General features: G+C 39.4%; 1 protein-coding gene across 4 annotated transcripts in view; it reads right to left on the bottom strand.

The window, feature by feature from the left end:
- The window catches only part of SOCS6 (suppressor of cytokine signaling 6), a 30045-nt gene extending 26127 nt beyond the window's left edge, over nucleotides 1-3918 (bottom strand). Inside the window, exons 1-2 of one of the 4 annotated variants that reach the window (XM_054817193.1) lie at nucleotides 3678-3865; nucleotides 2787-2889 (exon numbers count right to left, since the gene is read on the bottom strand). The gene's annotated coding sequence lies outside the window, so the exon portion shown is untranslated. Of the gene's footprint in view, nucleotides 1-2786; nucleotides 2890-3677 lie in introns of all 4 variants that reach the window. The other 3 variants (XM_054817189.1, XM_054817192.1, XM_054817190.1) reach the window with 3 other exon arrangements.
- Between the last annotated feature and the right edge of the window lie 20391 nt (nucleotides 3919-24309).

Here is a 24309-nt window from a genome sequence, read left to right as displayed (position 1 = left end):
CACCTCAAAACTTGCTGAAATTACCTTGAGTTGCAGATGCTTATTGTTTACATGCCTGTACATGACAAAAGCAGGAGTCAGAAGACCATGAAAACTGGTAAAATAAAAGTTGCTCCAAACTTTTTCTACAAGTAAGCTTAAGAAATCAGAGAACTAAATTTCTTACACTTTGATACAAAAATTTTAATTCTCACAATAAATAGACTAAGTCAGATTCTGCATCATGTTGCTTTTTCAAATTCGGTCTGTGTAGACTCTAGCGAAGTTAGTGTAATCTTTTTTATATATTTGATGTATTAGACAACACGTTACAGTCAGCCTTCCATTTTCATTCAAGGCCAGCTTGTTTTGGTTTTAACCACCAGGAGAGGCTGAAGTAGGTGACATGGTTTTGTTTCAATAGCTTAAGATCATTCAGCTACAGTGGGGAAAAAAAACCTACTGCAACAAAAACCCCAAAGCTACAAGTTATTTAAATGTTTGTTTCAGAACTAATGTAGCTATTTTTAACAGAGAAATTTATCCAACTTACATAGTACAGAATTTTAATTCAGAAATCAATTATTCTTAGCGGAAAAAGCAAAAACAACACTAAAAGAAGGAATCTACTGTGTGTCATGAATCTTTATCCTCTGCTGTGGTAAGAAGCTGCTTTTTAAATATGGACAATAAATATTCCATTACAAGCACAATCTTGCTTTCCAGAAAAAAACACCATAGAGCTGTATGTAACTTGCCATCTGAAATTGTCAAGGAAAATTTTCAGGACAGTTTTTTTTAAAAGGCCACTTCCTTGTCTACTACTACCACAAATTTATTGAGAGGCATTGGGACAGAGGCTGTAAGAATTTGGGAGCTTTTCATGAAGTACATCTATTGTTTAAGACTGATATGTATTTCCAGAAAAGTAAGCATACACTAAAATGGAATGAAATTAGATTTTCATACAAACATAAGGATAAGGCATATCACCACATATTGTTTATTTCTCTCAAAAAAAAAAGTTAAAAGGAAGAAACTTGAAGTTCTGTATTTCTTTTCAGTTTGATACTTTACACTATAAAAATATATAGTTAAATTGTATAAGAAATCTCTATTCTGCTTTTCAATCCCAATCCTATCAATTTATACTCAATACATTTTAGCATTTGCATTCCTAAATTAGATTACATTTGCTTTCATACTACTTGTACCTTATTTTCCTCCTTGGAGCATCACAACTGCTTCAGCAACTCCCTCTAATTTGTTGCTAACACATATTAAAGCACTATGAACAAAACGCTGAGACACACATCAGCAGAGAACAGTCTCCTTTCTATCTACTTTATGTTATCACTCACCTCCCTAAAACACATTGTACTACCCAAACACTACCAAAATAGTGCTGCGTAGGCCCAGCAGGGCAGTAAAGCAATAGCAAACAAGGCACTTGAGTAAGGGATTAGCCTGGACTGCGGCCTCAGTTTTGCCAACAATAGGTAGCAAAAATGTAGTGAAGTCAAGGCAACGCTACTAGATGAAGTCTTTCAAATGTTTATGTTCAAGTTACTGTATGACTATAGAAGATTTCATAACAACAGAAATAATTAACTGGCTTCCAAAGAAGAAGTCTTGATTAAGAGTTCACTCTCTCACTCTAACACTTCACTGCACTAAGGAGACTTAGGATGCATAATCTACCTGCAAAACAATGAGGACCAGTTATCATTTCTTCAAACCGTCCCTCTCTAAGATTAACCCAAGGTGTTTGACAGATTGACTTCACAATCTAGGATCAAAGAAGTTAACAGCGTAGTATAAATTAATATACATCTTTTTTAGATTTCAGTATGTCAAGTTATCAGGAAGTTTAGGATTATCCATCATGTCTCCTGAAACCACACGAACACTTTGATGGTGCACGTACCACAGTGCAACAAAGCGACGCTCACAAAAGCTCTGGAAACAAGAGTGCTTCTTCCTTAATACTCTATAGCCTTGCAATTTCCACTCATACTTTTAAGTATTAAGGCTTCATTTCATTGAATTTTAACTTCAAAAAAAAAAAAAAAAGATCTACTTAAATCTCAAAACTCAGCATATAGGGAATACGTGCCTGATTAAGCATACAACAGGTGAACATGTTTTAAATAAAATCTCAGTCCCAAACACAGCGCAATGCCACAAAACCAAGAAATATATAAAAGGAAGTGAAGACTCCCTTCAAGTATTGCTTAACGCTTCATGAAAATAAGCATTTTGAAAAAGCTGAAATTTGCCTTTTATTAAGTTACACATAAAACTGTGAGCTACAATTACTGCCTTACTGCAGAAGACTCCAAAAATACCTACACATTCTCCAGTGGTTTAAAGTCTTCCAGCCAAGTAATTTATTTTATAACTCTACTGAAGCTTACATATTTTCTGCAATCTAAGGATGTGTTTATTAACATGAAAAAATAGCGGTATTTTTTCCACCCAGAGCAGAAATGCAGATGCATTATTCCTCAAGCACTTGTGCAGACAGCAGCTCTCTAAGACAGAAGGCCTGCAGCAGGCATTTTTGAACTACAGGTGTATTAAGAGGCTGGACATGGCGCAAGCATTCCTGGCAGGTAGGAAAGAGGGGTTGGGACCCAAGAATTTATTAACTGGAAGAGAAGCTTTCCCTGTCTGAAGTGTATTCTGCAACCAACTCTCTCTAACCTACCTACTCCACAGAAAAAACTGCATTCCGAAACAACATGATTTTGAAAACATGGGGAGCAAAGACAAAAGAATAAAAAAGAAGGACACAGTCAAAGCACCTCACATCACAGAAGCATCTTCTGCACCTCCTAAAACCTCAGTGTTTTGGAAAGGCTTTTTTCTTAAGCAAACAGGTAGGCATGGGCCAGGACCAGTTGTTTTCTGAGAGAAGTGAGGGAAAAGGGAATATAAGAAACAGCTTGAAGAACAATGAAAACCAGTAAAGTTTGGGGGGGTCGGTGTTGGTTTTTTGTTAAAGTCAAGTTTTTAAGTGCCGCCTGTCACAGAAAGCAGCCTTCCTCTCGTTCGCCCCTTCGGGAGCCCTTGGCGCACCCTCACCTCACAGCTACGCGACACCCGCCGCCCCGGGGCTCCGCCGCCGCGCAAGCCCCCGCAGCTGCTGCCCAAACCGCCACCTCCGGACACCCGTCCTGCTGGAGACGGGGACAGCCCCCCGCCCTGCCCAAAACTGAAGGCGAGTGGGGGGGAATCAGCTTAATTCGGCCGCCCCCGATAATGGCACCGGTAGGAGCGGGGTGCGTTTGGGCAACGGCCCAGGTGAGGAGGGGGAGGGAGGCCGGCAGGCCCCACCGCCGCGACTGGCGGGGGCGAGAGGCCAGCCCCGCTCCCCTCCTGTCACGGCGGGGGCTGGGCAGCCCCTCGGCGGCCCGGGCCCGGCGGCTGTTCCCCGCCTGCCTGCCCGCCTTGCAGGCCGCGCCGCGGCCCCGGTGCCTCCGCAGGGCCTGGCGCCGCCGCAGGCTCGGGGAGCCGAGCAAACAAAGGGAGAGGAGGCCAGGGCTGCGGCTCGGGAGGAGGGCGGCGGGCAAGCCGCGAACCGCGCCGTCCTCATCCCCCGGCTCTTCCTCCGCCCCACCAGCCCTCCGCGGCCACCGGGGGAAGGGAGGTGGTGAGACGGGCCGCGGCGCGCCCGTTGCCGCGGGGACGCTCACCCAGCAGAGGCCGCGGTGTCCCGCTCCCGGCGCGGGCCTCTCTCCGGGCACCTCGGCGGCGCGGCCCGGCCTGCGCCGGCATCCGGGCTCGGCGGCGAGCAGCCTCCCGGGGCGGCGGAGCGGGACTCACCGAGGAGGAGGAGGAGCTGGCGCTGCTGTTGCTCTTGCGGGGCCCGGCCCGGCTCCCTCCCTCGCCGTGCCGCCGCCTCCCTGTTCCTGGCGCCGCCGCCGCTTCCTCCGCCCTCTCTGCCCCCACCCCTCCGTCCTCGGAGGGGCGCACGGGGGTGGCGAGCCAGCGATGGCCGCCGCCTGCCACAGGCACGGCTGCGGCGCCCGCGCACAGCCCGCGGGGGCAGCAGGGCCCGGGACACCCCTGCTCCGTCCCTTCGCTTTCCTGCTTGCCCCGCCGGCGGCCGCCACCAGCTCTCCGCGGCCCGCCTGCCCCGCAGCGCTCGGCCGAGGCGGCCGGGCCCCTTCGCTTCTCCGGGTCTGGGCGCCTTTCCCCCAGCTCGTCCCCGCTTGGCGGCCGCGGGAAACTCGCGGGGGGCAGCCGGGATTCGCGCTGGGAGGGAGGAATGGGCCAGGGGCTAACAAAGCCCGACCCCGCTCCGTTTTTTTTCCGCTCCCCTTGGCTACAGAAGCTCTGTTAAATAAAGTTCACAGGAAGCTATTGCCCCCCCGTTTGTTTCGGCGAGGGGCATCGCCTGCCTGGTACCGTACCGCCGCAGTCCCCCCTAGCCGCTCCCCGCCCCGAGCAGGGGTGGCGGGTCGGGCCTGTTGCTGCCCCGCCGGGAGGCGCCGGCGGTGGGCGCTCCCCTGCAGGCCCGGGCCGCGCTGGGGAGGGGGGTGGTCTGGTTCCCCCTCCCCTCTCCTCCGGTTCATCTTCGCTTACATGTCCTTTGGCGTGAACCCGATGTGCGAGAAAAGGCGTCATTTTTGTGTTTAACTTTTCTTCGCAGATCGCCACGAGAATAGTGCCGCTAAACTTCAGCCACATCAGCTGCGCTACAGCTTCAGCCAAGCAGGCTGTTTGCTTGCTTGCCGGTCGCTCTTTTAAAAATAAAATGCTAAATCAAGAGCAACAAAACGATTCTTAATTTAGGATGTGTGAGACGGAAGCGACTAGCAGGGGGCAAGGAATTAAAATCTGGGGACAATATGGGTCTTACAAGTTGTCGCAAGTCATTTGCTGACTGATGTGGAGCTAGTGAAATGCTAGCTTAGTTTCCTGCTTGTGGTATATAACTGATGCAAATCAAGAACCTGATTTGCAAAGATATGCATAATTTGCTTACCTATGTAATCGCATGAGAGTCAGACTATTGGTATGGCTTGTTATGCAACTGCTTAACTGATTTTAAGTTTAAATTGATAAAACTCACAAGGTTTTGAGAATATTCATGTACATTCTGCCTGAATTCTTCTACTGAGATCAAAGGTATTTGTGGGTTGAGGTCGGTGAATTGCTTAATTGCCAAAGTTATTTGAGGTCAGAATGTGTCCTGACTGCATTTACATTTTTATATCTCAGGCATTTATTGAGAGTTAAAGGCTTTTCTTGAGTCTCATCCAAAAGTCATATGCTTCTTTATGTGTCTGATCGACCTCAGTTGCTGGCAGGCCAGGACCGTTTCAGGAGACGATGACTCTAAGAAGAGTTGCAAAAAGAAATTATATTTTTCAAATACAGAGTTTGGCTTTTTCATGTATCACATATTTAGAATGATGTATGTTTTTGTTAAGGGTTTTATATCAAAACTGTTTGGTTTACAATTATGATTACCTGTTATCAGTGGTATAACAAGCAAAGCTAAGAATAGCTCCAAGTGGATCATTTCGGAAACCTTATGGAGTGTAGCTCTTGCTTGTAAAACTAATACTGTTGGTACAAAAAATACAAGTCACTTTCTAGGTTGGCAGTGGTGTTCAAAGAAAGAAAAAAAATGCAATGAATAACAAAAGACTAACATTATTCTCAACATGGTAGGTTTCTCCTTTCCTAGATAAATCATTGGGAGGTTAGCAACCTAATCCAAAAGGGGACCAAAAGAGCCATGTAAGAAAAGAATGCCATGACTGGGAAAGTTTTGGTTTAATTCTCATAGAGTTCTGTCGGTTTCTCAAACAAGTTGTTGGTTTGGGTTTTCTGTGCATTCTTACCTTCTTCTCAAGCTTCCTTTTCCTTTGGATACAAGCATTTGAGCAAGTAATTATTTTCAGGATCCAGCTGATATTTTTGCTTGACACATGTACATAGCATTAACTTAAGCAGTGTCTTCAGCAGCAGCTGCAGGACAAGAGCAGCCATATGTGAAGAAGCCAGCTGAGCTAAAAATGTTTTTCTGCCTTCAGCCAGTTTGTACCATAGGCAACTTTTGCAGTAGACTATACTGCATGTGAGACAAAATAAAAATTTTGTCTTAGGAATCTTATTGTACAGCTTCCTACACTATTTAAAAACCCCATTGTTTTTGGATGATGAAGTTTTCCAGCCTGCATGTCAACCAAAGGTTTTCATGTGTCTGAAACTGTCCCCTCATCACTCTGTTAGGAATCAAAAGGCTTAGCTTCTTGCAGAAATGGCACTGGTAGACGACCCTACAGAGTTGAAGGAAAAAAATCCAAAAACCTTGCTAGTTTATTGTCCCCCAGTTTGTCTTCCGTACCTTAACTTTTTTCTCATGAGGGATGATGCTAACTAAATATGGCTTAAATTAGTATCACTACTAAAAGTGGTGACCTTTGTCACTACTACAAGATGTCCTCATCTTGACTCTGTGTCTCCTTCCCTCCTCCTGCCCACACACTCCTTTCATTTTCTTTATAGTGGCTCCAGTGCTCAGTGGACCTCCCTAAGCCAGCTCAGGTAGCTAAATCTCTTGAAGTTCATTTACCTAACAACAAATTATGACATAAAGTAGAATAAGTGCCTTATTTTTCACTCCAATCATTTAGAAACTGTCACCATGGCATGTAACTGCATGTGATTGTATTTGAAGTCCACAATGCCTTCTCTTCCACTTCTGTTAAGTATAATTCAGTAAATGCATTTGTTGTCATTTTACTGAAATTTTCAAATTATTGTAACTCTACAGGAACTTGATCTTTTAGATGGTAAATGTTCAGACAGCCTTGGAAAATCATAGACTTTTAAGGAAAGCAATATACACAAAGTCATTGTAGATTGCTGGTCATTTTTTATAACTATGGCCAAATTTTCTGATTTTCTAATTCTTTTAGTCCTTTTTATTATATGTATTTTATTTATTCCTGTATTTTTAGATAATATTGTATATTTATATTCCTATATTACAATATATATTAGCAATGTTTATATATCACATCATCACATATAGTTCTTAGACACTGTATGTTGATTATTCTACTTTGTTTTATCATAGATCCTTCCATTGCTAACATTTTCTGTTAGTAAATTGCATTTCCATTACAGCAATTAATTTATGTAAGTATTTTCAAAGTTTGGGTTGGTTTTTTTCTTTTCTTTTGGAGGGCCTTCCTTCCACCCAGTTTAATGGTAGCGTAAAAAAAACCCATCAAAACAATGTGAAGTATGCAGGAAGTTCTTTCACATCCCCTTTTGTCTCAGAGTGGGGTTAAATTTGCATTGTTTACTGGCACTGTTGAAAGCAGATTAAGGTATAAATGGTGTTAAGACCTCATTATAGCTACCAAGGATAAACTGTCCATAATGCATACATATAAATCATGTGACGTTGTAATTGAGTAGTGCTAATGCTTCTACATACTCTGGTTATGTTGTGATATTCTGTATGTTTATCTGTTATGCTTATGCCTAGAAAACAGTGCTTGCTTACTTAATTTTTTTCTAATTTACATCTGGTTTTGAGTGCCACTTTCATGTGTTGCATTTCATTTCAAGAGGAAACTTACTTAAAAACGATCAATGAGCACTTTTGAAATTAAGATTTTTAAATCCATTACAAAGTTTTCTGTTGATGATAGGAGTGCTCATTTTTTAGCAAGAACACAGCTCAATGTTTTCTTAGATCAAAGTTCTCTAACAATTATATTATGATAGACAACAGAGTATAGCAAAATGACAGCACAAGAAGACCAACTTCTAACCTGCTGAGTAATGGGGAAAGGGAGGAGTCATTTTAATTGTCTGTGGACCAAAAGCTGAATAAAGTCAGGGTAAATTGGGCCTCACAAATGGATTTCTATTAAAATCAGGGAAATAATATATCACTTTTCTTGTTGTCAGAGACACACAATAAATCATGACAATAGTTGCTGTGAGTAGCTCTATACTGTTAGGTTAGCCTGTACATCTTATTCATTGATTGTCCATATTACCTGTACACTCGCTTGTAAACTAGCTCAGGTCTGCAGTGAGTCATGTAGATTTGGAGATGCAGAAAGATAGTCATGGTGGAGAACTTGTCTCAGCTCAGATCTCATCTGTACAAGCACTGTTGACACAACCAGTCTGAATTTCTTGGCACAATGGATTTTAACCTGGTGTAGGATGAAGCTAACAAAGACGATGTATATAGTGTCTGTACTCTCAAAGCCAGTGCACTGGAGTATGTATAGGCTTGTTTCATCTGGTTCTCTATATTAGTTCATCAGAATAATATATATAGAAGGCAACTGTCATGTATTTTTCTGTAACAGAAGAGCAGAAACCTCAGAGACTCTTCCTTCTTCAACTTGTAAAGTTTATGCCCTTAAAAGGTGAAAATAAATGCCCAGCAAGAATTTTTATGGGTACTGGTGTCAGACCCTTTTTTAAAAAAAATATACATATATTTTTATTTGGAACATTATATTCTCCTCTGTAGCCAAATTAATTCTATTTAAATTCTTTATTGTTCTTTACAATGCGGCTCATGGATTTGGCTTTGTAACCCTTAAGTACTCACAACTGGCCCAAGGAGTACAGAGCTCACAATGAGGCAGTCATTTTGGAGAGCAAGTGCTGAAGACAAACCAAAACAACTCCAGATGTCACTTTGCAATACTTAAACATTCTGAACTTTTAATTATGTGTTTGCCATAGGTCTGGAGGATCAATGAGACTTGCGTGATTTGACTGAGATTGTGGCAAGGGCATGTGTTGCTCAGTGTCTCTGTTTCCTGGTTTCCCTGTCTGGAGGGTGAAACTGGTCAGGAAAATGTTGCACTTGAACTGTTTTTTCAGGATAGATTTCATGACAAAAATACTCCCCAAACTTTTCAAATATAAACCTGATTATTTTAAAATAAACAATTCTATTTGTTAGAAGTTTATTGTTCTTAAGCAGGACTGCTTAAAAGGAAAAGCAGCAGTAGTTTATTTTCTCATCTTTAAGGGGGAATAGAGGATGGAATAAAAAAGTGAAAAGGAGTTAGAAGATGTCTTACTCTTTACTTTTTCACAAGGAATAATATTTTTGAAAACTCAAGAGGTAATATTATTTTTGCATTTTTTCTTCAGCCAGCTCCTGTCAGTTATATGAGGACTAAGCACACAGCTGTAGCTAGGATTCTCTTAAACTAACTAAAAATAAAAGTTGGTTAGACATCAAGAATCATACCTAGTTCATCAGACTACATAAAAGAGAGCAAAGTGTAGATATCAAGTCAGAATGTTCACTACAAAGGATTATATTAAATTAAAAAATGTCTAAAAACAGTAATAGCAGGTGTGCCTAGAAATTAATGTTGTTCTACTTTCTGTGTAACGACTACTTGTTCCTTTTGGCTTTAACTGTTGCAGCCATTTCCTTAGTTATGAAAAAGAAGGTCAAGTGGTTCTTTTCAGTTGTCCTCTTAAGAATATGCTTTTAAACTAATGTGTAAAAGCAGAAACATATTTAAAAAACAAAAACATCGCCCCCGCCCCTTAAAATGGAAGTCTGGTTGCAGGAAGTCAGCAGATTTCGCAATGCCAACTGAGTAGTTCTTTTCCGGCCTTCATCGTCCTTTCCTTCCAGTTCACAGAAAAGATCCACATTTACTTCACCACCGTAAGGCTGTGCCTGTAATGCCACAAGCAATTTCTCTTGGTTCCAGAACTCCCACTGACGTCAGCTAGATCCAGGGCTGCTCCAGTATTCTCATTTCTCAGGGGCTTAGCATTACGCAATGTACTTCCACCTAGATCAAGAGTTGCCCCAATACTCTTGTTTCTCAAGAGCTTATCATTGGAGGGTGTACCTGTGGCTGCTATTTTTTAATTGAACAGAATTTTATAAATAATTTTAACTCCTATTTATTGTACTTACAGAGCTCAAATAAAAAAACCCAAAAATTACTTCAGGCTATATTAGTCAAGCAATACAGTTCACAACCTTCTGGAATAAAATTCCCTATTGTTGAAGAAACAGTATTTAAATCTAGATGGCTCACAGAGGTACATATGGAACTTTTCACATTTAGGTCACAAGTTCAAATATGGTCTTCATTACCTCCAAATTAAAACTATCAATAACTGACATCTGTTAAATAGCCAATATAAAATAAGCTGTTTTCTAAAGTGGATAGCACAGAAGACATAATCGGTGAACTTGTTTCTAAATATACTCTAAATATGCACATTTAAATATGCTGCTTCCCAAAAATGAAAAGTCTTGTCTATCAAAAAGAAGTCAACAATACCAAATTCTATAATTTTGCAAAACACTTTTTTATTACTGTTGTCTCAACAAGTAATAAAATATTGACATTAGCAGCTCTGTTGTACCCGAAACCTACTTTCTCATTGAAGTCGGAGCTTTCAACTACGGTTCTTGACATATGTGCTGATCTCTCAGTAGAGGTGAAGCTGACTGGAAGGCAGGGTGGAAAAGCCCCTGTTGCCTGCACTATCTGTTTTCAATAGACCTCCGTCACAAGTCAGATCACTGTAAGACCCTGAAATGGCATTGCATTCATTAGGAAATAGCCTACATATAATTTTCAAAAACATCCTGAGAATATTTATGAAGACATCTATGCAAATGTAGAGCCACACTGAAATACAGTCTACATTTAAATGTGAGGAGGCTATACAATCAGTTCATTAAATTTGGGTTGTTCTTCAGAAGGAAGTTTGTCAAATCACAAAAAGTACCTTGAACATTTGAAAATATGATGTAAGAGGACAAGATGGTGTTTTACAGCTTCAGAAGCAAAAAAGGTGAAAAAGTTTCAGATTATGATTGGGTTTGTAGATTGTTTTCAGTATGCAAAACAGCCAGGAAATATTATGTCGGCTTCTCTGTCTGCTACTTGATGACCAGAGACAGAGTTGCAGTAGTAAGTGAATGATCTTTTGTATAAGCCTTCTTCCACAAAAGCTTTGCAGCTCCCTTAAACATTTCTCTGCTTTTTATTTATGAAACAGTACATTTTGTCACTGTGATTATAGTGTAGCAAAACTCTTTTTAGTCATTCTACTCTGCTCTGGACAGAAGTGACTGAAGGCATCTTTCAGAAGAAAAATGAAAGAAAGACTCGATGACTACAACCTAGACGCACTGAAGATCATATCACAGCTCTCATTCATTTCATCCAGGAACTTTATCAAAGAAAACAGCAGTGCCGAACATGTAATGTATTGTTCCAAAGCTGGGAATTACTGATGTAAAATAACATTGCAGCATCTTTTTCCCACTGCAAATGCAGTGGGTTTGAATGTGCTCCCCAGTATACCACTAAAATCTATACTGGTAAAGACAACACTAAGAATGAAATAACCTTAAACCCCAGAACTTTCAGCTGAAACTGATAAATAAGGCTATTCTTTTTGAAAAAGGAGGTTGGTGTGTTTCAAAATGTGCTCACATAGTGAATACACAACCACAGTCTCTTCTGTGGGTAAAAATCAGTCTTTAGCTGCATTTAAAAATTTCCTCCAGAAAAGAAAATGCTTCCTTTGATGGAAGCAATGTCATTCTACTAAGTAGCATGCATTCAGGACAGATTTTCAAAGACATGAAGGGCACTTAGATACATAGCTAGGTGCCTCATGGTGCCTTTGAAAAAAGATCCTCCCTTGCTCTGTTAGGATTTTCTTAACACAGAATTTCTTTTCTTTTATGACTCATTTTTATCACGTCTTTGCTGTAAATAAAACATTCTCTTGGTTTTATAAATATGTTGATAGGCAGCATGGAAAACATTAATCACTGTAACGCTGAAGGATACTTAGCAAAAGTGAAGAGCGTGACTTGAGGAATGTTGATTTAAATAGTACTTAACAGCTACAAAAAAATCTATGCAATCTCACTATGATCACACCAAAAAGGCTATTTTGTCATACATGAAAAAAAATCTCCATTTGTCTAATCTGAAACAAAAAGATAGTGAAACAAAGTTATTAAAAAACATATTATGTAACACTAATATTAAAGTAGTTGACATTGTCAAATACAGAATACTACTTTTTTCATAATGATAGCCATGTTTGATAAAAAGAAGAAAATGCTTACAAATCTTGCAATATGTAAGTATATACCTAGTGGGAGCAATTTTTATATGTGGACAAATAAAGGTAGATGCTTAAATATCAATGAACATTTAATTTTGTATAGTGGGCAGTTCGAAGCAAAGTCTTTATTCCATTTAAATCCTTAGCAAAATTGCCAGTCACTTCAGGAGGACTGTGGTTTCCTCACTCTTGCTTAAATACTAACTAGAATGGCTGGTATTATTTATAGTACTGAATATTAAACCCTCCCTGTAATAATCTAAATGGAATATAAATTTAAAACCTTCCTGCTTCAGATTCAGAGGAAGTCAAACTACTTTTTTTTTTCATTAAAACCAGAATTAGCTAAATGGAACATCAAAAGCAAATTAACGTAAACAGAAGTGGCTATTTTTGTTGTGTTAGAAGAGGCAATTGCTCTTGTGAAAATGTTCTGTTTAATTAATGCTCTAAAATTCTTTGAGAACTATCTTACTGTTATTGATCATTACATCACATTATTGCTGGCTGTTATCCATTCTTAGTTGAATTAGTATCAATAAATACTGATTGTTGTATAGGTCAGCTCCTTTGTCCAGAGCAATCGGGTTCATAAGAAATCTTGTTTACCCTGTGTTCTTGAAAAAAACATAAAAGCGCTGAACTACATTGTAAGTGAAAAACTGTCCTCGAATATATCATTTCAATGAGATTTAATGTACTCATCATTACAACATTTTCCTTTATCTGTATTACATCTTCATCAAAGACTTACTCAATACTAAGGTAAGTGTCAGCCTATTACATTAATACTATTTCACTCAGCAGACAAACTTTAGTCTCACAAAAAGTTTGGTTAGTTTGACCAGACCCATTTCTCATAAACTTACGATGCTGGCAATTAATTATATTTCTCTCTTTTAAGCCTTCTTTATCAAAAACTGTGTCAGGCTAGTAATTTTCTAGACCTTTTTCCAGTCTTACTGAACACCTAGAGAAACTTTGTGGCTGATTATACTGAACATGTATGTGGGAGTGTGGTAGGAGGAAACTTTTTGGACTTTAGTTAGTGATGAAGGCAGCATTTTACGATTATCTGTTTAAGTAAAACCAAACATATTTTTTTATATTTGGCAAAGATAGTACTGTCGTCGTGCCTGCATGATCTCTGTGACGCGAGGTCTGGAGCTCCTCACTGCGCCTGCTGCGCACGTCAGGCTGGGAGGAGGGCACCCGTCAGGAGATGTGGCTAATTTAACTTCCTGCCCAATCTGTACTCTCAGTAATGCAAAACCAACACCCATCAGCAGGACTGTGATTTTGAAACCAGTTACAATGCTGTGTGTGATGTGATGTGTCATATTACATTTCAACTGGTCTAACCTGCAAACGTTTCTTCGTTCCCCGCTCCCCGGAAAGTGTCCCTGATGCTTCCGTGAACTGAGCCTGGAGGTTGTGCTGCTGCAGGGGAGAATCAACTCAACCCTTAACCATACACAGGGTCTGCCAGGGAAGGAGGTGGGTTAGTTTTCTGACAGATCAACACACTGATCCAACTCACGGTGATATGTGATTGCTAGATCTCATACAAGGCCGAGCGGGAAAGGGGAAAAGCAGCATCACCCTTTTATCAGCAGCCCACAGTCATGCCAGATGAGGTGTGAGGTGAAACGACAGCCCTAGGCTGAGGTTTCTCAGTTGGCAATTCTGCCCACTGCCCGGCCGAGCAGCTCCGCACCTTCTCCTGGGGCTGCTCCCTCCCAGCCCCACACAACCTCGCGGCTCTTCTAGGGCAATGGTTTATGGAGCTTTACGGGGAACCAGTTGAGGAAATAATATGGTGAAAAAATAAAATTAAGAAACGCTTTATTTTTTTGCAGAAGACCTGTCTCCTGCACATCCCTTTGTCAGCCTGGTTCCCAGTGCAGCTGTACTGCTCGCAGTGTAGGAGGTGACACAGGGCGCGCGTGAGAGGGAGCTGCTCCGTAAAACACAGTCTTACGTGTATTACAGGTAAGCTGATCTCTGCAATGATAAGAATTGGGGGTTTAGGACTTCGCAGCCTGCTAGCCACTTCCTCTTACCACCTCCACTCACCTTGCAGCAGTGTAAAGACCAGTTGCCATTACTTCGCCCTTCTTCATCTTTGACGTGGGCTGCAACTTACCCCAATTCTATGGGCAAATGTCTGTCTGTTCTGCCTGTCTTCTCCTTGTCCATTATTGGACTTGTCTTTCTCTGCCTGTCCCAGAAGGCCATATTCCAGTGGCAGAAGGAGGAGGAGCAGGATGGAGATGGGCTAAAACAAGAAGGAATAGACAGAGACAATTGCTGCTGTTACAGATGCTGCTGGGGAGAAGTGGGAGAGGGAACAGCACCTGCTGCTTGGGATAATGAAATTCAGGTCATCAGCTGCAAACTGCACCATGTCTCCTAACACCATTGTGGGATTTTTTTTTTTTTTTTTGCTAACAAAGCTAGACCTGGTCAAACATCTTAAAATGGGTTTTAAACAGTAATGATTTTTTTTAAAGAATTAATTTTAAACTTTTTTTACTGAAGAATGGCACTTTATTAAAAAGAATGGCAACATTACTAAATGTTGGCACTTTTTAATCACTTCATAAATAATTTAATAAATCACTTAATAAAGTATCACTTTATACAGTGGGAAGAAAAAAAATCCACTTCTGCAAGTCTATGAAGTAGGATTTCCTCTGCAAAAAGCACATCCACAAACATAAATGGGAAAATATACTTTTCATGAAGCACACTGATGAAAACTGAACAACATAATTTTCTCTATATTTTCCACAAAGCAGAATGACATTTTTGACCATTCTAGAAATCCTTCTAGAAATTTCTAGAGAATTACATTGTTATGGTATGGGCAGAATAAATGTATCACAAGTGCTTCATGCCTGTGTGAGGTGACTCAAACTATTGACACCATCAGTTCTGAGAATTGCTGTCCTTGTACCTGTGCTCTGCCATTCCTGGTAAGGAGCTGATTCCCAGAAGCTCTAACTGAGATTAAGATCTCGGTCTCTTGGGCCTTGAGTGCAAGAAATCTCTGATTTACGGATATTACAATGTACGTAGGCAAGACAACTAAGGATGAGTGGAGGGCATGTTTTGACCAAGTGCAACAGCACTTCGGCAGCAGCAGCAGACACATGGCTTCTCAGAGCGTTTTTTCAGCTGACTTACTGCTGCTTTGGTTCCTGAATTTATCTTCTCTACCAGGTAAGAGCTCTAAAGCATTTATAGGACAATTCCTGTGAAGGATTCTAGAAGGAACCTCATTCATAAACATCAAAATAACTTTAACTACTCACTTTATGCCAGGAGAGGACTCTTCTGGGAATGCTCAGTGATTTCAGATTTTTCCAGTCTGCTTGTGGAGGTATGCTAAGTGGCTGATGTTTGATGAAAATCAATTCATTACAGTGAAATTACACTAATTGATACTAGTGGAGGGTTGGTTTCTAGCCAATCATTTACTAATCAGTCACTGATGCAATTGAAAGTGAATGTAAGCCTTGCCGTGAAAACTTTCATGTTACTGGCATATAATTGCTATGGTGACTTTATTTCTCTGTAGTAATTTATACTGCTTTACTGATCACCACCCTGTAAGTCACTAGATTCCTCCATACCACACTGTGACTATTTATATGCAGGTAGTTCTCACCAGCTCTCTAAGGACCCCCTTCATATCAAAGTTTAATTTGTATATGATAATTTACTGTTACATTTCTTAGCAAGATTGCCCTAAGCAAATAGGCAATGCATCTGAAAAGGGTCATTTTTCTCTAGGAATGAAATTTAATAGAGCATTACTTACACTTTAGCATTCATCTAATAATCAAAACATATTTCATTCTTGTTATTTTTAGCTACCATTAATTCACAGGGGAAACTTAGATGTCTCTCCAGTCTGTGACTTTCTTATGCAGATTCAAAAGACAAAAGCTACATTGTCTGTTTCTAAGGAAAAACTGCTGGAGGCACTTCTTTTATTTTTCTAATGAACACCATATGAAAAGAGGCATAGAACAACTATTTACTTACATGCAGTGGTCTGCTAGGGTCTCATACATGGACTGCTTCCTTTGCCATGACACTGCACTGAACATGCTGAACATGTTACATTAGTCAGTCTCTTTACAAGACTTCTTTCCTTTTTTTTTTTTTTTTTTTTTTTGCAATGCAATAATTTCTATATTATCTTGACCTGTATTTTTAACGATGGTCCTCTGTGTAAGGGTGAATGGTATATAGTTTGCCAGACTTAAACACATCAAAGAGCAATAATATTTGGTAGTTTTAAACGTTATGAAGTCAGTCTTGCTCATTTCCTTATTTCAAAGTTCAGATTTACTGTTTAATAATACCACAATTTTTATTGTTGCCAGTGCTGGAAGTTTCTCATTTGCCTGGTTTAGGATGATTTGGAGAGCATGTTAGAAGAGGAATGGATATTTTTATAGACCTTCCTGGATTAAACATCTACAGTTAGATGTGAGTTTGGTAATCAGGTACGACGAGTTACAGACTTGCTTACCAGTCTAGCATTCCCCGCTGCATCAGATCCATACCAGGCAGTATATATTTTCCTGAGTCCACTGGCATAACAGGACTAGCCACGCTGTGAAATGTGTCAGACCTTGGCCTCCATCATTCTGCTGCAAAACGGAGGGAAATAGTACCTGTATGGCAGGATACTGTTAAATGTTTTTTATCCCTTTATGTATCTATGCAGGTGCATACAATGAGTTGAATACAGTGCTACAAAGAATAGCATTTTTTTGCAAACAGAATACAGGTACGGACATATATATATACACACACACATATATTTCCACATATACTCATTTCTTTGTGCAAGTTATTTTCTTCTTTCTGCATCACTAATTTTCTAATAGAAAATTTAATCTACTTGTTTTAATAAGAATAACTTTTTTTTAATAAGAATAACTTCTAGAAAACTTTCAGCAGGTGAAATAGTTCACCGTAGTAAACCTTACTTGAGAAGTAAGAATACACAGCCCAGGAGGGACAGGCTGAACAAAAGCAAAAGTGTAGAAAATGACTTGCAATTTTCCAGTTTCTCTCTGGAAGTTTCAGAACAGCTAACCAGCATCAGCTTGACATTACCAAGCTTGCTGCTAAAGATATATAGCTTTCATTCAGTGAAGAATGACCTGTAGAAAACTTGCATCAAAAGCCAATGAAGTGAGGCAATGATTTATTTATGTGCATTCCAGTATAAGAAAGTGACTTTCAAAGGTAAGAGAGGTGTTTTGAAAAAAATATTGCCTCTACTTGAAAAAAAACAACTATGCTTTCTATTGAACACAATATATTAAAGTGAAATGGATAACAAATATATCTGAAAGTGATTGCACAAATGTTCAGTTCAAAGAAATCATAGGTCATTGGTAGAATCTGATGTGTTCAAGGGCTTTTTTCTTATGAAAAGCTTGCTAATTAAAACCACAGTTTGTACAGGATAAATAGCTACAGTTAATTCCACTTAATTATAATTTGAGTTAAATATTTAGCTTCTATTAAATAAAAATATTGAGATCCACCTAATACTATGAAACGAGAAATAGTGCTCACATTGTTAGAAGAGCATTGGCAGGAAAAACATTGCATGGAGAGTTATTTTAAGTCTTGCTTCTCCCTACTTACACCTATTCTGTCTAAGATTGTAACTAATGGTGTGACATCTGGCAACCATACTACCTCAGGCTGTGACCTTGTCGGTTCTTGTAAAACTGTGGGAAAAGTTTGACAGTGTAAGCATCAGGTTTGGATTTTTTTTAACTGTCTAGAAGCACAGAATCAAATATAGATACAAGCTACTCAGCTCTTTTGTCTCTAAATAGCTAAAACTGCTTGCCTCAAGACAGATTCTTTCAAGAGTTGAAGTTAGGTCTTAGGCAAAGAAACTAAGTGGTTGGGGGCTTTTCGTGGGGACCAGTTCTTAAAGCTTACAGGAAGTCTACTTTATGTTCCCAATTAATTGATATCATCCATCTTGAAGAAATGTACAGCAAAAGAAAGCTGATGCTGCGAATTTGTCAAGTATATTATTGCAAAATTTTGTAGCCAGGAAACTTTTTGCAAAATTATGCACTTTTGCTATCCATTTGAAAAGGATGCTGATTTAATTGCTAAAGTGTAAATATTAAGAATTAAGTGCATTGCTACCTGACCAGGTTCAAGACCATATTTGTAGTTCGAATCATAAATATCCTTTCTTCCACCTGCTGTCAAGATAGTAATAAAAAGAAGAGAAACCACCATCCTCAGACTTGCTTTCTGGCATTCTGTTAGGTGACACTGTGTTATAGAGTGAGTTGCTTTGTTCAGTCTCAGGAGGGTTTGTCAAAGTATTTTCTCATTGCATGGCAATGATCACCACAGAGCAGTTTTTCATTTCAGAGATGATCATTTTGCATTAAGCATTGTGGTGGGGAGTGGCATCTGGAGAAAGCACATCAGTGTAAAAAGAAAAGTCACGAGGAACATTAGCAATGGCAACAGGCACGAGTATGAAAGCGGCGGTATCACAAAACAGGAAAGAAGTCTTGGCTGAGTTGGCAATCTCCAGTTACTCAGAGATCATCTGCATTCTATTCTCATCAGCAGACCATTTCATAGCTTTTTTTTCTTAACAAAACTTCTTATGGCTTCTCAAATTGCCAGCGAAAATTCTCCTTCTACTGAAGAGACGTATTGTCTGGCCATCCAGTATTAAAGAACTTACTAAATTTCTTTGGATATCTAAAAGCTTTTGCTAGATTTAAGAAATGGCAGAAATGTTTGCTGTTCTTCCATATTGGGAAAAAAACAAAACAAAACAAAACCATGAATTGTAGAGTTCTTCTGGTTGCCGTATCACCTAATGTAATAAAGGATGTGTGATGCTGAGCTTGCAAAATGAAACTGCATGTCGTCACTCAGGTAAATTCCAGTTGGGAGTTAGCAGCTATCACATCTTCTGATACCCTTATCTTGTAAAAGCATAGTGTTTGGGAAGGTATTTAACAACAATCTGCTATAGGCTGATATTTGGCCACCAGGTCAGGCTGAGTGCTTCCAGAAAGCAGAAGCTTCAGACACTCTTATGTATCTACTCTGTCATTAAAAAATACTTGAAAAAGTATTTTTTAGTGTCAGGATATTAGCTTTCAAAAGCTTTCTTAATTTCTTGTTTGCCACACTGATGAAGTGCCTAAGACATAAACTGAGGATAAAGCTTTGGAATAATCCAAAGAGAGGAGCTGTCAGCCAGACAGAGGAGAAATCCTGTACCTCTGAACAGTGTCTTTCAATATTGGTAATACACCACCATGCTTTTTTCTTCTGAAAATTGGTATAAGTTATGATCTTATTTATCTATGTTTTTCCTTTATCAAAGATACTTCTACTCGCATCATCACCCATTTTATTGAAAATTACTGCCACAAGCTGATACTTTCAGTGCCCTTCAGCTATGCTTTTCTTTATATAAATTGGATGACAATAAACACTGAAACAAATACAGTAATTCTCTTTTCTGTTTCTTAGGATCACATATACATGGAAGTTAGGTCTTTAACAGAATTTGCAATTCCCCCCATTCAGAAAGCCCACAGTTACATCCAAGTATTCTTTTGATAATGACATTGATGTTTGGAAGCTAGTACAAAGTTTTCTGCATTTTGTGATATCTAAAATCCCATTTAAGCTGTGCATGCTACTTTAGCTGGCATTTTAGGACTGGATTAAGAAGCTCTAAACATTATAAAAGATGTAAGTTACTGAAATAATGCTCATATTTTGGAAACATACACCATTTTCATGTAATGTTGAAAAAATCAGATATATGTGCATCTAGAAATTGCATATTTCCTCGGAAGACATGTATCTTAGCACAGAAGTTACCTTATCTCGAGAAATCCTAAGCCATTCCTGGATCTATGTGAGCTGAATGTACAAGATCTGCAGGAGAGCTCTAGCACTATGACACTCCCAAAAAGGAACCTACAATGGCAAAGTAATACCCAGCACTCCTGCAAGAAATAGTTCTTAAAGGGAAATTAATCAAACGAGTTACCATGGACACAACCTTCTTTGACTGCCTGTGATGGGTTGACCTTGGCTGGCTGCTAGGTGCCCACCCAGCTGCTTTCTCGCTCCCTCTCCTGAACAGAACAGGAGCAGAATATAAGATGGAAAAGCTCATGGACTGAGATAAAGACAGGGAGATTGCTCACCAATTACTGTCATGGGCAAAACAGACTCGACTTGGGCATGATTAATTTAATTTATTGCCTGTTAAGAACAGAGTAGGATGGTGAGAAACAAAGACAAAACTAAAAACATCTTCCCCTACCCCTTCCTCCCTCTTCCCATGCTCAACTTCACTCCTTCACTCCCGAGTCCTCTATGTCCTCCGGTTGCCAGAGGGGAGGTCAGTCCATAACAGCTCCTCTGCTGCTCCTTCTTCCTCACTGTCTTTCCCTGCTCCAGCGTGAGGTCCCTCCCATGAGATGCAGTCCTTCATGAATTGCTCCAGCATGGGTCTTCTCCATGCAGTACAACCCTTCAGGAACAGATTGCTTCAGCGTGGGTTCCCCACAGGCTGCAGCTCCTGCCAGGAGCCTTCTCCTGTGTGGGCTTTCCACGGGCTGCAGCTTCCTTTGGGGCATGTCCACTTTCCGCAGTGTGGGGTTCTCCATGGGCTGCAGGGGGACAACCTGCCTCGCCATGGTCTTATTGGACTTCAGGGAGTCTCTGCTCGGGTGCCTGAAGCACCTCCTCCCCCTCCTTCTTCTCTGGCCTGGGTGTCTTCAGGGCTTTTTCTCTCCCATTTTCTCTCTCCTCTCTCTCACAGCTGCTGTGCTGTTCTAAGAAAAGGGGAGAGGAGGGTTGGTCACCACATGGTCCAGGTAACGTTTCCATTGTTTAACACTGATTTATTTAATGTCACTATCAAATGGGCTGCTAATAGTCAAAATTTGCCCAGTCATATTTAGCACATTAGGCTGAGGTAGGACTTTCCTATTGTTATCCTCCATAAATTTAAAGTAAATGTAAAAGCTTCTTGGAAAAAGCAGCTTTCATATCAAGGAATCCACATGCTGGACAGACTTGACAAGTTTTCTCTTTTTCTCTGCTTGTCCAGTCTATATTGCCTGTAGAAAATAGACTAAGGAGAGGAACATCCACATACCCCAACATACATAATGCGAAAAGCTAAGTCAAAGACAATGGCAAAATCTCTGTACTAGAAATGTACAAAATAAAGTCCAGTACTATCCATATGAAACAGAGACATCTGAATTTATTACCTTAAATCCAAAATCTAATCTATATAATAATACAGATGATAAGCTAAATGGTACTACATGTCACTTATACAGAAAAAATAAAGACTAAATAAACTGTTAAAATTTAAATATGCAATTTTACAAGCCTTGGTATTCAAACTCCATTTTTTTATAACCAATGATTCCTATCTAACAATCAGAATGATAGTCTGTATAATGTTTAGGAGTCTGCAATTGTAACAATTTTTAAAAGTTATTAAAAAACAATTTGCCTATTTCAGGATACATTAAAGGCAATGTAACAAAAAGATGCAATTTCTTACTTATGTCACAAAATCAGGAACTATAACTTCAGTGTACTTTGCCAACAAGTTCACAAATATTTGGAAATCTAAATCTTTATTAGATTTGTCCTGAATTTTAAGTGACTCTCAGTCAACTTTGGTGTTAACTAGCTTAAAGCTAGCTTTGTAAAACTTTTTGCATTTGTCTTTTCCTCAGTATTAATACAGTTGGATAATTATAGTTAATTCACTGACCATAATGTCCTCTGACATTGTGGTCCTCCACAATTCTATAAACTGCAACTAGTTGGCTTTGATTTGAGTTTCAGGGTTCCAGTTAATGTCAATTCAAACTAAAAAATACTTTCACAAAGCCTGTCTGTAGACACTGGACAATCCTATGCAGCTGTACTGTTAATGCATTTGTTACTTCTTTCAAAGGCCAATCTTGCCTTTACTCCAATAATGAAACTGTACCAATAAAAGTACACTCATCTAGTCAAATGGTACTTAATAATATTCCTTGAAGAAAACAAACAACACATTAATACCTTTTGTAATGCTTTAATTTTATCTCGGATAAATGAAATTTCGCATTCTTGACTACTTCTGGCTTCTGAAAAAATAATTGGAATTTCCTATAACAATTTGGTCGTCTTTTTTTTTTTCTCTCGGCTGAGACGCAGCTTCCAAGTTAGAGCAGATCTTGGTTTCAATTTGCACCAATGTAACCAAGTTTTGAGAAAACAGCTTACAGAATAAACAAAGAAATAAAGAATCAAGTGTTCCCCATGCAACAGCGGTTTAACAATAGTTTCACTTTATGTGTAGAGCTTTTGTTTCTGGATCTGGGAACAGCATATGGGCAATTCCTCTTACCCTCAAAGGTCAGATTCCATTATATCTGACCTCCACATTACAAATTAGCAAACAAAGCCATTTGTGAGCTTTCACTGCTTGTCATTGTTATTCATGCAAATCTGGTGCAGTGTGCCATTTAGGACAGTCATTGTTGTAACCCAGCTACATGACAATGCATGCAAATAACCAGTAGACTGAGATACAAAGAAAGAAACAAGAAGTTAACATCGATTTTCCCCACTTGTCCACATCTGTTGGCATTAATAGCAGGAATACCTAAAAATAATGAGGCAGTCCTAAGTAGAGGAATGAGGGTCTTGCACCCAACAAACAATGGAGAGAAGCCTGCAGGGAAAAAGGAAGAAAAGGTGTGGATTCAGTTTGTCAAAGGGTTCAGAGCTGTTACAACCCCAGGGGAAAAAATTTAAAAAAGAAAAAAAAGAAAGTTTACATTGAGAAACAGGTTTATTTCAATGCGTAAGTGTTCTTAGATGTTTATTCATCATTTATTTTCTCACAAGGCCTATCTAAAGAGCATTAAATATGATTAAATTAACAGCATTGACTAATTTCAGTGTAGCGTATTCCGTAGAGTACTTTTTCTGCAGACAGTTGCTGTCAAATGTCAGGATCCTCAGAAAGGTATGTGTTATCCCCTGAAGATGCCCCTTCAAGCTATATTAAATTGGGGGAAGCAGGGAGGAGGACACTAGTCACTTTGGAGTTGACAGAAAATAGCAAAATATTTAGGCATGACAGTTAGATCCACTTAAATGCAAAATCTGTAGCAGGGGGAATTCAGACTACATTGACTGCTCTTTTTGATGATAATGAAGTGGACTGTACTGGAGAGTGTAAAGAACAATCCTGTAACAGCCAAGAGATGGGCTGTTTGATCTCATAAATTTGTTCTGTATATAATTTACATAATTTTTTGTGACTCAGCGGTTGTTTATAAAATAGGTTTGCATTATATAAAACTTAATGAACTCTGAGCCAAACGTCTTTGTAGCATTTGTCCCCTGGAGTTTGACTTTCAATTACAGACATTTCCATGTAAAAGAAAAAAAAAAATCTATTTTATGTTGTTAATCATAAAGGAAAAAATTCCAAAATTTTATGGTACATTGATGTATGTATGTGGGACACGCAGCACTTTGGCATAACAAATAAGTTACATGATCCGTAAGGTAATGAATGAAGATAACTTCCTCTGTATTCCTGGCTTTTCCAGTTCCCATATTTTATTGCCTTTTCACTACGTGTGTATGGGAATTATTGCACGTAATACATAGTCGAGGACAGGTAATAAGTCTCCACTGAAAGGCATATAACCAGTTTCCTTACTACCACTGTTTCTATGTCCCCGTTTCTTTGGCTTGAAAAGTTTAATTTGAAATTCACCGGGAACATTTTCCTGTGTCAGTTATATAAATGTAGTTAAATATAGTCATTAGGATTTGCTGTTTAGGACCTTTCCATATGTTTAGGATTTCCAGCAGAGATTTTACAAGCCATGAAGTCACATGGAATGCCATAGAGTGGAATATTAATTTCTATTAAAGAAATAGAAAAAGGAAGCACAAATACTGGGATGTTAGATTTTATTTTTTTATATAATATACAACCAATAATATAAGGAAGTGTGTAATTCTGAGAATAATGGACCATATATTTATCTCATTTTCTTGTTTCTTAGGTTTAATGGCCAGGCCAAGCCAGCCCTTCTAGTGTTTTGAGTC

The sequence above is a fragment of the Grus americana genome, chromosome 2 (assembly GCF_028858705.1).
Source record: "Grus americana isolate bGruAme1 chromosome 2, bGruAme1.mat, whole genome shotgun sequence".
In the NCBI taxonomy this organism is placed as follows: domain Eukaryota; kingdom Metazoa; phylum Chordata; class Aves; order Gruiformes; family Gruidae; genus Grus; species Grus americana.
The sequence above is the reverse complement of the archived record's forward strand: the minus strand, read 5'-3'. Positions and strand labels throughout refer to the sequence as shown.